Source organism: Oryctolagus cuniculus, chromosome 5 (genome assembly GCF_051225735.1).
Source record: "Oryctolagus cuniculus isolate XC-2025 breed Fujian yellow rabbit chromosome 5, ASM5122573v1, whole genome shotgun sequence".
NCBI lineage: Eukaryota > Metazoa > Chordata > Mammalia > Lagomorpha > Leporidae > Oryctolagus > Oryctolagus cuniculus.
This window is the reverse complement of record NC_142871.1, coordinates 97,404,705-97,423,881: the sequence shown is the minus strand read 5'-3', so window position 1 is coordinate 97,423,881 and position 19,177 is coordinate 97,404,705. Positions and strand designations below refer to the sequence as shown.

Here is a 19,177-nt window from a genome sequence, read left to right as displayed (position 1 = left end):
ACTGACTATATTTAAAAAGAAGAAAGGCAAAAATCAATTATATACAACTGATGTCAGCAAGTTTATTTAAAAAGAACAGAAAATACATTTTTAAAAATGTGGACAGAAGGCAATAAGAAGATTAGAAGTTGATAAATGGATAACAAAATACCCCAGAGAAAAATCAATACAAGGATTTGTCCTTACATACACTACTAAAATAAACCATTGACAAAAGTATTAAAAACACACACACCAGGAGAAAACAATTATCAATATCACAAAAGACAGAATTATAACTACATATCTTTAAAAAGATGAGATATTATATCTGACTTCATGCCAATAAATTTGACTAGTTAAGTGAAACACGGAGTTAGAAAAACGACCAAAATTTATATAAGAAGAAATAGAATACATACATATTTGTATATCTATTGGATATATTGAATATCTAATTCAAAATGAGTCAACGCTATGGCATAGGAAGGAAAGCCACCACCTGCAGTGCCGGCATCTCATATGGGCATCAACTCAATTCACGGCTGCTCCACTTCCAATCCAGCTCTCTGATATGGCCTGGGAAAGTAGAAGATGGACCAAGTCCTTGGGCTCCTGCACCCATGTGGGAGACCCAGAAAAAGCTCCTGGCTCCTGGATTCAGATCAGCTCAGCTCTGGCTATTGCAGCAATTTAGGGAGTGAATCAGTGGATGGAAGACATCTCTAACTCTCTTCTCTCTCTCTCTCTCTTTCTCTCTCGCTCTCTCCTCTCGCTCTCTCTCTCTGCCTCTATTAACTCTGCCTTTCAACTAATAAATAAATTAGTTTAAAAAAAAAACTTGCACACAAAGAAAACTCCCAATGTGACAGCTAGAAACCAAGTGGATCATTCATCCATGCAGTTATTCTTCAACAAGCCTACAGAGGCTCAGAAAATTAATTTGATAGTAATAATATGTAGGTAAAAAGATAAACAGACAAAAATAAACACTTTTTGAATAAATGAACTTGTGAAACAAATTTTTTTCTTTATATTCTGCACAGATAACAATTACTTCTAATATCTTTTCTAATGTTCATCTGGCTGACAAATGACTTTTATTCTTGGAGGTCAAGCACATAGGTAACAAAAACATCATGTTGTTAATTCTATTTTTAATTGTATTAATTTGTGAGGATTTTTAAATGGAAATCAGCTTCAGAAAATGGCAATACAATTCATCACATTCTATAGTTCAACCTATTTAATAAACTCATCATTAGAGTTGATATGCTCAGGTCTTTTGTTTTTTACATCTATTTGAGAAGAATCAGAATCGGCATTTGGCAGAATGGTTAAATCACCATTTGGAATGCTAGCATCCCATATCAGGGTGCCTAATACGAGTTCCCCTCCTCTGATTTTGATCCAACTTCCTGCTAATACATATCCTGGAAGGCAGCAGATAATGGATCAAGTAATTGAGATCATGTGGGAGACCAAAATTAAGCTCTGGACTCTTGGCTTCAGTATCACTCATCCCTGGTTGTTGTGGACATTAGGAGAGTGAACCAATTGATAGAAGATTTCTGTGTGTTACTCTACCTTTAAAATACAATGAAAATAAATAAGTAAAACTTTATAAAAGAAAAATTAGTAAAACTGCATCTGAGCAATAATTTCTACTGTATTTATTTTAGATAAATACAATAGATTTAATCTATATGCCATCAACAAAACCCTGTCATTTGCAGCAACATGGGTAGATCAGGAGATCACAATGTTATGTGAAAAAAACCATGCACAAAAAGACAAATACTGGGGCCAGTGCTAAGTATTGTTTGGGGTTAAGTTAAATCTAGGTTAAGTCTTGTCTGGGGCACCAGCAACCCATATGGGCACCAGTTCATGTCCTGGCTGGTACTCTTCCAATCCAGCTCTCTGATGATGGCCTGAGAAAGCAGCAGTGGATGGCCCAAGTCCATGAGTCCCTGCACACACATGGGCCACCCAGATGAAGCTCCTGGCTCTTGGCTCTGGATCAACCAAACTCTGGCCATTGTGGCCATCTGGGTAATGAACCAGCAGATGGAAGACATAGATAGATAGATAGATAGATAGATAGATAGATAGATAGATAGATACATGTATGTATATATATATATATGTGTGTACATATGTGTGTATATAAGTATATAACATATATATAACTTGCCTTTTAAATAAATAAAACAATTTTAAAAATAAATCAAAATAATTTTTAAAATAAATATTTTTAAAAATACTGTATGATTTTATTCACATGTGGAAATGAAAGATGCTGAGCTCATAGAAGTAGAAATCAAAACAATTTTAAAAATAAATAAATAAATCAAAATAGTTTTTAAAATAAATAAATATTTTTTAAAATACTGTATGATTTTCTTCACATGTGGAAACTAAAGATGCTGAGCTCATAGAAGCAGAAATCAGACTAGTGGTTAACAGAGGCTAGGGGCAGGAGGCAGAGAATGAGGAGAGATGGAATATTAGGTACCAAGTCAAAGCCATACAGGAGGAATAATTCTGATATTCTATTATGCAGAAGATGATTATAGTCAGCAATATTGTGCTGTAAAATTCAATATAGCTAAAAGAAAGAATTTTGAATATTGCCATCACAAAGAAATGATAAATGTCTGAGATGATGGAAAACCCCAAGTTGATCAATATCCAATGAAAAAAAGGCACTGAAACACCACACTGTATCCTACAAAGATATACAACTATTATCTGCCAAAGAAATACACTTTGTACTTACATCCTAAAGTTAAAATATAATTTGTGTTTTGTCATGACAAATCTTTTTGGATTCTCCTTAAAGAGGATATGCACCATCCACCCATTGCAACTGACAAGAATCTACATTTTCTGGGGCCAGCACTGTGGTACAGTAAGTTAAAGCCCCAGCTTGCAGTACCAGCATCCCATATGGGCACCACTTCAAGTCCCAGCTGCTCCACTTCCAATTCAGCTGCCTGCTAATTTGCCTGGAAAAGCAGCAGAGGATGGCCCAAGTTGGGTCCTTGCACTCTCGTGGGAGAGACAGAAGAAACCCCTTGCTCCTGATTTCAGATCGGCTCAGCTCCAGCTGCTGCTGCCATTTGGTGAGTGAACCAGCAGAGGGAAGACCCCTCTCTCTCTTTCCCTCTCTCTCTCCCTCTCTCTGTGATGCTTTCAAATAAATAAAAATAAAATCTTTTTTAAAAAAATCGACATTTTCAAAATGCCAAATGGAGAGTGGCTTTTTACAAAAGTATTCAACTATGAGCCTCTTAAATGTCATATTTATGTTAAGTTTTTCCAATAACTTTGATTTAGCAAAATATGAGTTAACTACTACACTTCTGAAATACATAAATAATATATATTACATAGTGGTATTAAACTACTGTCTCCTTAAATCACTATAATTACATATTCCAGGAAAGTATTTACATGTTGACTCTAAACTGTGACTACAATAACAAGTATTGTGATGATTGAGATGAGTAAAAAAATTTTCCAAAATTTAAAAAGTTGCCTGTCCTAGGTATCAAAAGAGTATTCCAAATTTAAACATACAAGAAAAAACAATACACATTTACATGTTATTATATTATTAGTAAAATATTCTAATTATTTACATAAAAATTATTGACAGAGATAAAGACTAAAGCAATCATTATAGCAGGACAGGGAGATGTAGGTCAAAGGACACAAAGTAGCAGAAACATGGCATTAACAAGTATAGAGATCTAATGCACAACTTGAGGACCAGAGATAATAGAAGTGTACTGTGTTTGAGATTCAGGCTAAAGGAGGAGATTTTTAACTGCTCTTACACATAAAAATGAAAAATAGAATAACTATATTGGTGGATGTTAATTTGCTTCAATATGCCAACCATTTTACTATCTATGTGTATGCTATAACATCATATTATACATCTTAATATACAAAGAAATTTTTTTTTAAATTTAATTTTTAAATAACAGAATCTTTATATCAGAAAATTAATGATTCTAAGTAGAGAGTTGTTATTAGAGAATTGAAATCTATCAAGTAATCTGAATTTAACATAATACTGTGCACGTAATCAGCATCTAACAAAGACTTGCTTCATGATCACTAGGGAAATACAGAGGAAGTAGACATCTATCTCTCAACTCCAGGCAATTCATTAATTTACGGGAGACAGAGTTAATACTGATGCATATGTAAAAGACAAAGAGTAAAACAAAAAAATAGGATCTGATTGACATTTAAGACTTCAGCTTCTGATTAATACTTCCAATTGTCTACACCCCTCCCCCATATCTTTGCCCAGCTCTTTGCTCAAGCCCACGTTTCAGGTTCTGGTGCCCTTGACACTGCTGTTTTCACTTCCCAGAAGGTCCTGCCCTTTCATACCTGATCTCCTCTACCTCGAAATCTAATACTTTGCAGTATTTTCTGGCCCTTCTCTCAGTTCCATAACACTTGAGTCCACTGGCCCAGCACTCATTACATTGGCATCTTCATGTGTTTTATGATTTTCTGTTGACTGATTATGAGGTTCATTAAGCAGTAGATGCTCTACCTCTACAGCATCTGGCACTGGGGATATAAATGAAATCTCTGCATGTATGGAAGTCGAACCCAGAAGAATGTGAAAAATTCTTTCTGGCTGCAATTGCTATATATTGTGACTAGCACTGTCAAGTGGAAGGTGGGAATGGGCATATGAGGAAGTACAGAGAACACTTTGCTGTGGAGCATGAGAGAAGAGGCATATAAGACTGTCTGTTCCATGGGCAAAATAAAGAAAAAAAAAAAAGCTTCTCAAAACCAGAGGTCTTTAGAGCATAACAGACTCAGACCAGGACAAATATAACACCCAGAACAAATATTTAGGTTGCTTTTGTCTGTGCAGGCTGCTACAACAAATTACCAGGAACTAAAGGATTTAAACATTTATTTCCTATGGTTCCAAGTGCTGAGAAGTCCAAGATCAAATTGCTGACAGACCTGGTCCTAGTTTGCAGATGGCTACCTTCTCACAGTATTTTCACATGGCGGAGGGCAGAAAACAGGAAGCCCTGTGCTTTTTCTTTCTTTTTTAAAGATTGATTGATTTGAAAGGGAGAGCACTGGAGAGAAAGGGAATGACAAGGAGAGAGAGAGAGTGGTCGTTCCATTCTGCTGGTTCAATTCTCGACTGCCCACACAGCTGGGACTGGGCCAAGCTAAAGTCAGGAGCCAGGAACTCCATCCAGATTTTCCAAATGAGAGGCAGGGACCAAAGTACTTGGGATATCATCTGCTGCCTCCATTAGCAGTAAGTTGGATCAGACGCGGAGGCAGGACTGGACTACAGGCACTGCAGTATAGGATGTAGCCTCCCAAGTGGCAGCTTAACCATGCTGTGCCACAATGCCAGCCTCCTGAGTTTTTCATATAAGAGCAAATCCCACTTGTGAAGACTCAACCCTTGTGATCCTATTATCTCATAGTTTTTGCCTCTTAATATCCATATCTTTGGGTAAATTCCAAGGAGTGGGATGGCTGGGTCGAATGGTAGGGTTATCTTCAGGTTTCTGAGGAATCTCCAGACTGACTTCCATAGTGGCTTGACCAGTTTGCATTCCCACCAACAGTGGGTTAGTGTCCCTTTTTCCCCACATCCTCGCCAGCATCTGTTGTTGGTAGATTTCTGCATGTGAGCCATTCTAACCGGGGTGAGGTGAAACCTCATTGTGGTTTTGATTTGCATTTCCCTGATTGCTAATGACCTTGAACTTTTTTTCATGTGCCTGTTGGCCATTTGGATTTCCTCTTTCGAAAAATGTCTATTGAGGTCCTTGGCCCATCTCTTAAGTGGGTTGTTGGTTTTGTTTTTGTGGAGTTTCTTGATCTCTTTGTAGATTCTGGTTATTAACCCTTTATCTGTTGCATAGTTTGCAAATATTTTTTCCCATTCTGTCGGTTGTCTCTTCACTCTCCTGACTGTTTCTTTTGCAGTACAGAAACTTCTCAATTTCATGCAATCCCAATAGTTGATTTTGGCTTTGACTGCCTGTGCCTCCCGGGTCTTTTCCAGAAATTCTTTGCCTGTGCCAATATCTTAAAGGGTTTCTCCAATGTTCTCTAGTAACTTGATGGTGTCAGGTCGTAGATTTAGGTCTTTAATCCATGTTGAGTGGATTTTTGTGTAAGGCGTAAGGTAGGGGTCTTGCTTCATGCTTCTGCACGTGGAAATCCAATTTTCCCAGCACCATTTATTGAATAGACTGTCCTTGCTCCAGGAATTAGTTTTAGATCCTTGATCAAATATAAGTTGGCTGTAGATGTTTGGGTTGATTTCTGGTGTTTCAATTCTGTTCCATTGGTCTATCCATCTGTTTCTGTACCAGTACCATGCTGTTTTGATTACAACTGCCCTGTAGTATGTCCTGAAATCTGGTATTGTGATGCCTCCGGCTTTGTTTATCTTGTACAAGATTGCTTTAGCTATTCGAGGTCTCTTGTGCCTCCATATAAATTTCAGCACCATTTTTTCCAGATCTGAGAAGAAGGTCTTCGGTATCTTGATTGGTATTGCATTGAATCTGTAAATTGCTTTTGGGAGAATGGACATTTTGATGATATTGATTCTTCCAATCCATGAGCATGGAAGATTTTTCCATTTCTTGGTATCCTCTTCTATTTCTTTCTTTAAGGTTTTCTAATTTTCATCGTAGAGATCTTTAACGTCCTTGGTTAAGTTTATTCCAAGGTATTTGATTGTTTTTGTAGCTATTGTGAATGGGATTGATCTTAGAAGTTCTTCCTCAGCCATGGCATTGTCTGTGTATACAAAGGCTGTTGATTTTTGTGCATTGATTTTATACCCTGCTACTTTGCCAAACTCTTCTATGAGTTCCAATAGTCTCTTAGTAGAGTTCTTTGGGTCCCCTAAATACAGAATCATGTCATCTGCAAAGAGGGATAGTTTGAGTTCTTCCTTCCCAATTTGTATCCCTTTAATTTCTTTTTCTTGCCTAATAGCTCTGGCTAGAACCTCCAGAACTATATTGAATTGCAGTGGTGAGAGTGGACATCCCTGTCTGGTGCCAGATCTCAGTGGAAATGCTACCAACTTTTCCCCATTCAATAGGATGTTGGCTGTGGATTTTTCATAGATTGCTTTGATTGTATTGAGGAATGTTCCTTCCAAACCCAGTTTGTTTAGAGTTTTCATCATGAACGGGTGTTGTATTTTATAAAATGCTTTCTCAGCATCTATTGAGATAATCATATGGTTTTTCTTCTGCAGTCTGTTAATGTGGTGTATCACATTGATTGTCTTGCACACATTAAACCATCCCTGCATACCAGGGATAAATCCCACTTGGTCTGGGTGGATGATCTTTCTGATATGTGTTGCATTCTATTGGCGAGAATTTTATTGAGGATTTTTGCATCTATGTTCATCAGGGATATTGGTCTGTAATTCTCTTTCAGTGCTGCATCTTTCTCTGGCTTAGGAATTAAGGTGATGCTGGCTTCATAGAAAGAATTTGGGAGGATTCCCTCTTCTTCGATTGTTCTGAATAGTTTGAGAAGAATTGGAGTTAGTTCTTCTTTAAATGTCTGGTAGAATTCAGCAGTGAATCCATCTGGTCCTGGGCTTTTCTTTGTTGGGAGGGCCTTTATTACTGTTTCAATTTCTGTCTCAGTTATGGGTCTGTTTAGCCAGCCATCCCACTCCTTGGAATTTACCCAAAGGAATATAAATTGGCAAACAAAAAAGCGGTCTGCAGCCTAATGTTTATTGCAGCTCAATTCACAATAGCTAAGACCTGGAACCAACCTAAATGCCCATCAACGGTAGACTGGATAAAGAAATTATGGGATATGTACTCTTTAGAATACTATACCGCAGTAAGAAACAACGAAATCCAGTCATTTGCAACAAAATGGAGGAATCTGGAACACATCATGCTGAGTGAAATAAGCCAGTCCCAAAGGGACAAATACCATATGTTCTCCCTGATCGGTGACGACTGACTGGACACCAAGATGGAAACCTGTTGGAGTGAGGTGGACACTATGGGAAACGGTGGCTTGATCAGCATAGCCCTGACTGTTAATGAACAACTTAATACATTATCCCTCTTAGTAGTTTTTTTTATCTGTTCTACTTAATATGACTGATTTAGTTCTGTAATTGATGCACAGTTATTCTTAAGTGTTGAAAATTAACTGAAATGTGATCCCTGTTGAACATGGGAGTGGGAATGGGAGAGGGAAGAGATGCATAATTTGGGACATGCTCAGGCTGACTTGCCCCAAGTGGTGGAGTTGGAAGCATACCAGGGGATTCCAATTCAATCCCATCAAGGTGGCATGTACCAATGCCATCTCACTGTTCCAGGTGATCAATTTCAGTTCACAGTTGGTCATGGTGGAGGGACTGGGAGTCAAAGGGAGCACATAGACAAGTCTAGTACCTGCTAACACTAACCGATGGAGTAAATAAAGGGGAGAGTGATCCAACATGGGAAGTGAGATACTCAGCAGACTCATAGAATGGCAGATGTCCTAAATAGCACTCTGGCCTCAGAATCAGCCTTAAAGGCATTCGGATCTGGCTGAAAAGCCCATGAGAGTATTTCAGGCATGGAAAGCCAAGACACTCTGGCAAAAGATCTCTGTGAGTGAGATCCCAGTGGAAAGAACAGGTCATCAAAGAAGGAGGTACCTTTCTCTGAAGGGAGGAGAGAACCTCCACTTTGACTATGACCTTGTCTAAACAAGATAAGAGTCAGAGAACTCAGAGGGCTTCCATAGCCTTGGAAACTCATGACTGGTGCCAGGGAGATTACTGATGCCATAGACAGGAGTGTCAATTGGTAAAGTCAACAACAGGAGTCACTGTGCACTTACTCCTCATGTAGGATCTCTGTCCTTAATGTGCTGTACATTGAGATTTAATGCTATAACGAGTACTCAAACAATATATTTCACTTTGTGTTTCTATGGGGGTGCAAACTGTTGAAATCCTTACTTAATGCATACTAAACTGATCATCTGTAAAAAAAAAAAAAAAGAAATTATCAACTCGCAACTTGACTCTCACTGGGATTAAACATGACAATAGGTCTGCTCTGATTTCATCATCATTAAAAAAAATCATCTATTATTTTTCACTTTATGTTTCTGTGTGGGAGCAAACTGTTGAAATCCATACTTAATGTATACTAAGCTGATCTTCTGTATATTAAGATAATCGAAAATGAATCTTGATGTGAATGGAAGGGGAGAGGGAGTGGGAAAGGGGAGGGTTGTGGGTGGGAGGGACGTTATGGGGGGGAAGCCATTGTAATCCATAAGTCGTACTTTGGAAATTTATATTCATTAAATAAAAGTTAAAAAAAAATCCATATCTTTGGAAGTCAGAATTTCAATGTATCAGTTTTGGGAAGACACACGCATTTAGTCCCCAACATTGTAAATCTCACTTTCAAGGATTCAGAGCAATTCATTAACTGACTTTCCCAGTTTCTAGTTCCACTCAATTTTAGAACAATTTTTACTAAAGTCACCTATGCTCTGTATTGTAGAATGGTTTTCATTGTTTAATTTTTTGATTTTATAGTATTTTTCATTTAAAACCATATTTTAGATTTTTTTACAAAAATACCACTGCCTATATCCACATTTCTCAGACAATGTCAAAATAACAGCAAATAGAATTTTTTAGAGGCTGAATTAAGTAGAGAAATTAATCAGTGCTTTCTAGTCTAAAAAAGATTATACCTGTTAGGGCTATACCCAATCTTATAAAAACATGGGTTCTAATCTCCCCACAGTTTATAAATGGAATATATATATATATATATATATATATATATAACAGGAAAAGAAAACAATATCATCCTTCAAGGAGTTTTCAAGACCATGATTCAATTTTGAAATAGTTTTGTCACTAGATATTTTCCACTCCACGTAGGAAATAGATCACCCTAGTAATCAAATTAAGAAGCAAAAGAAATAGGACATTAGTGAGTATATTCTGTTCCCAATGGTTATACTTAATGAAATTTATAATTAGTATAAATACTATATGCTTAATTATATAATTGCAACAGTTTATATTACAAAAATGTCATTTCTAACTGAAAGTGTGAATCACTCTCTTAAAAGCAAAGATGATCATTTCTAATTTGTATGGTCATCATTAGGAAGGCAGATAGAATTATTCTCTTCCTGTTAGCAGCTTAGAACCTATACCAAACAAATCTGAAACAGCTCCAGAGGTTAAGTGAAAATGTTGAACATTTAAAAAACATTGAATAATCATGCATTTATTATGTACCTAGAATTTCTACCATAAAATTGTTCCACTTTCAAAAATCTGCATGCTAAGTAAGAAGATTCATGTTAATGACATATCCAGAGTTCAGTAAGACCCTGTCCAATAATGAAGTGTGAATTCAATGAAACAGTTGCTAAGTGTCTAGGAATTCAGAGAAAGTGAGACCACCATGGTTAGAACTATAAGAAAGACCATGTGGAAGAAGTTTGACCAGGGTCTTAGATAAGGTGTTGAATTTGGAGATTGAAAATGAGTGGCAGGATAAAGAAAGGAAAAGATGTATGAACAACGTGCTATGAACAAACCACCTGAGTACACCAGCCTGAAGAAAGGTTGCATAAAGTGAGCATCTCTTAAAATATCTTCTATAAAATGCCAGATTCCAGCAAGAGATGAGCATGGGCTGCAGGGGTCAATCATGGTTAAGTAATTCATCTCTGGTCACCACTGATTAAACAATCAGTTCTAAATCCTAATACTCTACTTGACAGTTGGTTTTACCTACTATGCCACAGCACTTCCCACCCCTGACTCCACATTCTAAATTCAGCATTCCTACTTTCCTCATAGACTGAAATAAGATTTCCAAAAGATATGCAATTGTAAAAATCTAAACAATCTAAATCACAAACAAATTATAGTAATGTTATATATATATAGGTAAAAATATGTATAAAGTGTAACCTATATTAAAATTTTCCTTCATGTGGCAGCTGTACATTATGTTACTCATCTTAGGAGATACTTTTACTTCAAGTTCTCCCATTTTCTGACAGCTGTGTTTGCCCAGAAGGATATCTGCCAAATTTGCCAACTTTCACTGACTAAAGTTGCTTTCTTCTCAATTCATAATCCCATGGTGTGATTTCATTTTATTCATTCCTTTACTTGTACATACAGCTTCTATTTTCTTAACATTTACATTTTGTTTTCCACCATTCCAACTTTTCAAGGATTTTAAAAGAAAAACTCTGTTACTATATTCTTGCTTTTAGCAAAATTATGTCTGGTAAATATAAGAAAATGTTGACTGGGACATTTAAACCTACCATTATGCCTGTTACTCCAACAAGCATCCAGAACATCTCCACTTAATGTACCTGAAGTCTCATGCCAAAATATTCTTTGAAGCACCTCTTTCTGTTACATCACTTTTCTGTAAAGACATCCAAGTATTCCATTCCAAGTCTCAGAATACACGCTCTGTCCTCTCTCAATCTAACCAGTCCAACATTTTTTCGACCACTGTCCCATGTGTGTTCTAAGTGGGTAGGTCATAATGTTCAGAAAACTAGGCAGCAGCACCCCTGCCTCTTGGAGGTTATTTATGTTCTTCTCTTCTGGAATGATCTTAGACTTCCTTTTGGTTCAAGAGCTGCTTCTCAATCAAAAATTGTTTATTACCCTGACAATTTTTATCCAGTTTACATATTCTCTTTTTTTTTTTTTTTTGACAGGCAGAGTGGACAGTGAGAGAGAGAGACAGAGAGAAATGTCTTCCTTTTGCCGTTGGTTCACCTTCCAATGGCTGCCACGGCCAGCGCACTGTGGCCGGTACACCGCGCTGATCTGATGGCAGGAATCAGGTACTTATCCTGGTCTCCCATGGGGTGCAGGGCCCAAGCACTTGGGCCATCCTCCACTGCACTCCCTGGCCACAGCAGAGAGCTGGCCTGGAAGAGGGGCAACCTGGACAGAATCGGCACCCCAGAATCCGGTGCCGCAAGGCAGAGGATTAGCCTAGTGAGCCACGGTGCCAGCCTACATATTCTCTTAAAAATCTGTCACTTCAAGTACATTTGTCATATCTTTCTTATTTATTTTCATTTTATTTGAAAAGCATAGGCACAGAGAGAGAGAGAGAGAGAGAGAGAATCTTCATCCACTGGTTCACTTCCCAAATGGCTGCAACAGCCAAGGCTGGGCCAGATCTAAGCTAGGAACCCCAAACTCAATCTGGTCCACCATGTGGGTGGCATGGACCCAAATACTTAAACCATCACTACTACTTCCCAAAGTGTACATTAGCAAGAAGCTGGAATCAGAAACAGAGCTGGAACTCAAACACAGGCACTCTGATATGGGACACAGGTGTGCTAAGGATCTTAACCCCACCATCAAATGTCCACCCCACCCCATTATACCTTCTTAATTAAACTGGAAATCCGCCACTTTAGAAAAAGAAAGATTACATAGTGCTGATGAGCATGCCTATAAATGGGCAATCTGATTTTTACTGGTAGAAATATAGATCTTTATTACTTTATAGGAAACTAACTAGAGCTGGAAATTCCAAGTGCAAACAAAAGATAAAGAAATGAAAATGCAAAAAAAAAAAGAAATGGAAATGCTAGTTGCCTGGTTAGATTGGTTTCTATTAAATATAAGTGTTAAAATATTACACTAGATCTCATAAAAACATATGAATGTTGCATGTTAATCAAAAAATGTTAATAAAGTAATTTCTTGGATAAAGCATAATCTGTTACCCTTTTATGCAATAATTCTACTTCTATGAATCATCTTAAAGGGTAAAGTCCTAATATATGAAGACTTAAGAATGTCCATTACTGTTCTGCTTATTGTGACAAAGTCCAGAAATATCTCAAATGTTCATCAATAGGAGATTGATTAAATAAAAGTCAGTTGGGTGACAAAGAAACCAGTGGGGAGAGGAGAGACGCCCAGGGCTCCGAGTCCACACATCGGCGCTGGAAGCGGAGGTGAGCTTAGTAACCGGAGACACTGGCAGGGAAACGGTGGACAGAATTTTAGAGGGACACGGGTTTTGAAGCGGGAAAGTCCAACAGACTACAGGAGAGAAGGAAAAATAAATAAATAAATAAATAAATAAATAGGTGGGGGCTTACTGGTACAGACAAGTTCCACTCTCCACCAACCTTGCAAAGGCAAGCAAGAGACAAAGAGCTGGGATATACATAATAAAAAGGGAGAGTTAAAGACCACAATTCAGTAGCCTAGGCAACCAAGTGGGAGTCCCCAGGACTCTTTGGATAGAAGCCAGCGAAGCTAAATACCATCCATTCTGCTCAGCCTTGCAGTATTACTTACCTCCTGAACAAAAAATAAAATAAAATAAAATAAATAAATGAATAAATAAATAAATAAAGAGAGATTTACCACACATAACCTGAGGGTGTCACCTTTGCACACCTATAACCCTGAAGAACCAAGCAGAGCTCTCAGGCCACACCCATCTCAAGCCTCCAAGGCTCCTCCAACAGCAGGCAGTACACTTAACATGGACACAGTATAATAAAAAAAAAAAAAAAAACCTCACAGTGAAACAGAATTAACCATGCCAAGCAATAAACACAGAAATCGAGGGAACAAGAACAACAATGACATTATGATGCCTCCAAATAAACAAAACACCCCAAGCCAAGATTATGAAGATGATGAGATAGAAGAAATGCAAGATACGGATTTCAAAAAATTAATGATAAGAACATTTAGAAGTTTTCAAAAGCAAATCCTTGAACTACAGAAATCCTTATTGGACAGGATTGAGAATCTCTCTTGTGAAAATGAAATTTTAAGGAAGAATCAAAATGAAATGCAGAAACTAGTAGAGCAGGAAAGTGTGATAGTGAAGAGAAATCAAAATGAAATGAAGAGCTCAATAGATCAAATGACAAACACATTAGAGAGCCTTAAAAACAGAATGGGTGAAGCAGAAGAGAGAATATCAGACTTAGAAGACAGAGAACAGGAAAGGATACAGTCAGAACAAAGAAAAGAAGAGGAAATTAGAAATCTAAAAACTATTGTGGGGAATCTACAGGATACTATTAAAAAAACCAACATTCGGGTTCTAGGAGTTCCTGAAGGCATGGAGAAAGAGAAAGGATTAGAAGGCATTTTTAGTGAGATACTAGCAGAGAACTTTCCGGGTCTGGAGAAGGACAGAGACATCCTAGTACAGGAAGCTCATAGAACCCCCAGTAAACATGACCAAAAGAGATCCTCACCACGACACGTTGTAATTAAACTCACCACAGTGAAACATAAAGAAAAGATCCTAAAATGTGCAAGAGAGAAATGTCAGATTACTCTCAGAGGATCTCCAATCAGACCCACAGCAGACTTTTCATCAGAAACACTACAGGCTAGGAGGGAATGGTGAGACATAGCACAGGTGCTAAGAGAGAAAAATTGCCAGCCCAGAATATTATATCCTGCTAAGCTATCATTTTTGAATGAAGGTGAAATAAAGACCTTTCATAGCAAAAAGAAATTGAAAGACTTTGCCGCCACACGTCCGGCCCTGCAAAAGATACTTAAAGATGTGCTACACTCAGAAACACAGAAACACGGCCATCAATATGAAAGAAGGGAAAGGAAGAACACCTACCAGTAAAAGAGCATGGGAAGCTCAAAGCATATACTAGAAAATATTTCCGGGAAAATGGCAGGGCAAAGTCACTATGTATCAATAGTCACATTAAACGTTAATGGACTTAACTCCTCAGTTAAAAGACACCGATTGGCTGACTGGCTTAAGGAACAACACCCAACTATTTGCTGCCTACAAGAAACACAATTCTCTAACAAAGAGGCATGCAGACTGAAAGTGAAAGGCTGGAAAAAGATGTTCCATGCCAACAGAAACCAAAAAAAGCAGGTGTAGCCATATTACTATCAGACAAAATAAACTTTAATACAAAAACTGTTAAGAGAGACAAAGAGGGGCACTATATAATGATTAAGGGTTCAATTCAACAGGAAGATATAACAATTATCAATGTATATGCACCTAATTACAGGGCACCAGTCTATTTAAAAGATATGTTAAGGGACTTAAAGGGAGACTTAGATTCCAATACAATAGTACTGGGGGACGTCAATACTCCACTCTCAGAAACAGATAGAACATCCAGACAGAAGATAAACAAGGAAACAGCAGATTTAATCGACACTATTGCCCAAATGGATCTAACAGATATCTACAGAACTTTCAATCCTACATGTAAAGACTTTACATTCTTCTCAGCAGTGCATGGAACCTTCTCTAGGATTGATCACATACTAGGTCATAAAGCAAGTCTCAGCAAATTTAAAAGAATTAGAATCATACCATGCAGCTTCTCAGACCACAGCGGAATGAAGCTGGAAATTAGCAACTCAGGAAATCCCAGAAAGTATGCAAACACATGGAGACTGAACAACATGCTCCTGAATGAACACTGGGTCATTCAAGAAATCAAAAGAGAAATCAAAAACTTTCTGGAAGTAAATGAGGATAACAACACAACATATCAAAACTTATGGGATACGGCAAAAGCAGTATTGAGAGGCAAGTTTATAGCAATAGGGGCCTATACCAAGATTGGAAAGGCACCAAATAGATGAGCTTTCAGCACATCTCAAGGACCTAGAAAAACTGCAGCAAACCAGACCCAAATTTAGTAGGAGAAGAGAAATAATTAAAATCATAAAATAAATTAACAGGATTGAATCCAAAAAAATCATTACAAAAAATCAGCCAAGCGAAGAGCTGGTTTTTTGAAAAAATAAACAAAATTGACACCCCATTCGCCCAACTAACTAAAAAAAGAAAAGACCCAAATCAATAAAATCAGAGATGAAAAAGGAAACATAACGACAGACACCACAGAAATAAAAAGAATCATCAGAAATTACTACAAGGACTTGTATGCCAGCAAACAAGAAAATCTATCAGAAATGGATAGATTCCTGGACAAATGCAATCTACCTAAATTGAACCATGAAGACATAGAAAACCTAAATAGACCCATAACTGAAACAGAAATTGAAACAGTAATAAAGGCCCTCCCAACAAAGAAAAGCCCAGGACCAGATGGATTCACTGCTGAATTCTACCAGACATTTAAAGAAGAACTAACTCCATTTCTTCTCAAACTATTCAGAACAATCGAAAAAGAGGGAATCCTCCCAAATTCTTTCTATGAAGCCAGCATCACCTTAATCCCTAAGCCAGAGAAAGATGCAGCACTGAAAGAAAATTACAGACCAATATCCCTGATGAACATAGACGCAAAAATCCTCAATAAAATTCTCGCCAATAGAATACAACAACACATCAGGAAAATCATCCACCCAGACGAACTGGGATTTATCCCTGGTATGCAGGGATGGTTTAATGTGCACAAATCAATCAATGTGATACACCACATTAACAGACTGCAGAAGAAAAACCATATGATTATCTCAATAGATGCAGAGAAAGCATTCGGTAAGATTCAACACACTTTCACGATGAAAACTCTAAGCAAATTGGGTATAGAAGGAACATTCCTCAATATAATCAAAGCAATTTATGAAAAGCCCACAGCCAGCATCCTATTGAATGGGGAAAAGTTGGAAGCATTTCCACTGAGATCTGGCACCAGACAGGGATGCCCACTCTCACCACTGCTATTTAACATAGTTCTGGAAGTTTTAGCCAGAGCCATCAGACAAGAAAAAGAAATTAAAGGAATACAAATTGAGAAGGAAGAAGTCAAACTATCCCTCTTTGCAGATGATATGATTCTTTACTTAGAGGATCCAAAGAACTCTACTAAGAGACTATTGGAACTCATAGAGGAGTTTGGCAAAGTAGCAGGGTATAAAATCAATGCACAAAAATCAACAGCCTTTGTATACACAAGCAATGCCATGGCTGAGAAAGAGCTGCTAAGATCAATCCCATTCACAATAGCTACAAAAACAATCAAATACCTTGGAATAAACTTAACCAAGGACGTTAAAGATCTCTACGATGAAAATTAGAAAACCTTAAAGAAAGAAATAGAAGAGGATACCAAGAAATGGAAAAATCTTCCATGCTCATGGATTGGAAGAATCAACATCATCAAAATGTCCATTCTCCCAAAAGCAATTTATAGATTCAATGCAATCCCAATCAAGATACCAAAGACATTCTTCTCAGATCTAGAAAAAATGGTGCTGAAATTCATATGGAGACACAAACACCTCGAATGGCTAAAGCAATCTTGTACAACAAAAACAAAGCCGGAGGCATCACAATACCAGATTTCAGGACATACTACAGGGCAGTTGTAATCAAAACAGCATGGTACTGGTACAGAAACAGATGGATAGACCAATGGAACAGAATTGAAACACCAGAAATCAACCCAAACATCTACAGCCAACTTATATTTGATCAAGGATCTAAAACCAATTCCTGGAGCAAGGACAGTCTATTCAATAAATGGTGCTGGGAAAACTGGATTTCCATGTGCAGAAGCATGAAGCAAGACCCCTACCTTACACCTTACACAAAAATCCACTCAACGTGGATTAAAGACCTAAATCTACGACCTGACACCATCAAGTTATTAGAGAACTTTGGAAAAACCCTTCAAGATATTGGCACAGGCAAAGAATTTCTGGAAAAGACCCGGGAGGCACAGGCAGTCAAAGCCAAAATTAACATTTGGGATTGCATCAAATTGAGAAGTTTCTGTACTGCAAAAGAAACAGTCAGGAGAGTGAAGAGACAACCGACAGAATGGGAAAAAATATTTGCAAACTATGCAACAGATAAAGGGTTAATAACTAGAATCTACAAAGAGATCAAGAAACTCCACAACATCAAAACAAACAACCCACTCAAGAGATGGGAAAGGACCTCAATAGACATTTTTCAAAAGAGGAAATCCAAATGGCCAACAGGCACATGAAAAAATGTTCAGGTCACTAGCAATCAGGGAAATGCAAATCAAAACCATAATGAGGTTTCACCTCACCCCGGTTAGAATGGCTCACATACAGAAATCTACCGACAACAGATGCTGGCGAGGATGTGGGGAAAAAGGGACACTAACCCACTGTTGGTGGGAATGCAAACTGGTCAAGCCACTATGGAAGTCAGTCTGGAGATTCCTCAGAAACCTGAAGATAACCCTACCGTTCGACCCAGCCATCCCACTCCTTGGAATTTACCCAAAGGAATTTAAATTGGCAAAAAAAAATAGTGGTCTGCACCCTAATATTTATTGCAGCACAATTCACAATAGCCAAGACCTGGAACCAACCTAAATGCCCATCAACGGTAGACTGGATAAAGAAATTATGGGATATGTACTCTTTAGAATACTATACCGCAGTAAGAAACAACGAAATCCAGTCATGTGCAACAAAATGGAGGAATCTGGAACACATCATGTTCAGTGAAATAAGCCAGTCCCAAAGGGACAAATACCATATGTTCTCCCTGATTGGTGACAACTGACTGAACACCAAAAAGGAAACCTGTTGAAGTGAAATGGACACTATGAGAAACGGTGACTTGATCAGCATAGCCCTGACTGTTAATGAACAACTCAATACATTATCCCTTTCAGTAGTTTATTTGTCTGTTCTACTTAATATGACTGGTTTAATTCTGTAATTAATACACAGTTATTCTTAAGTGTTGAAATTTAACTGAAATGTGATCCCTGTTAAACATAAGAGTGGGAATAAGAGAGGGAAGAGATGTACAATTTGGGACATGCTCAAGCTGACTTGCCCCAAATGGTAGAGTTAGAAACATACCAGGGGAATCCAATTTAATCCCATCAAGGTGGCACGTACCAATGCCATCTCACTAGTCCAAGTCATCAATTTCAGTTCACAATTGATCATAATGAAAGGACTAAGAGTCAAAGGGAGCACATAAACAAGTCTAGTACCTGCTAACACTAACCGATAGAATAAATAAAGGGGAGAATGATCCAACATGGGAAGCAAGATACTCAGCAGACTCATAGAATAGCAGATGTCCTAAACAGCACTCGGGCCTCAGAATCAGCTCTAAAGGCATTCGGATCTGGCTGAAAAGCCCATGAGAGTATTTCAGGC

At 37.8% G+C, this 19,177-nt stretch overlaps 1 long non-coding RNA gene across 2 annotated transcripts in view; it reads right to left on the bottom strand.

Annotated features, from left to right (window-relative positions):
* Positions 1–19,177, bottom strand: part of LOC149126587 (uncharacterized) — a 122,698-nt gene that overhangs the window by 87,203 nt on the left and 16,318 nt on the right. The window lies entirely within an intron of this gene.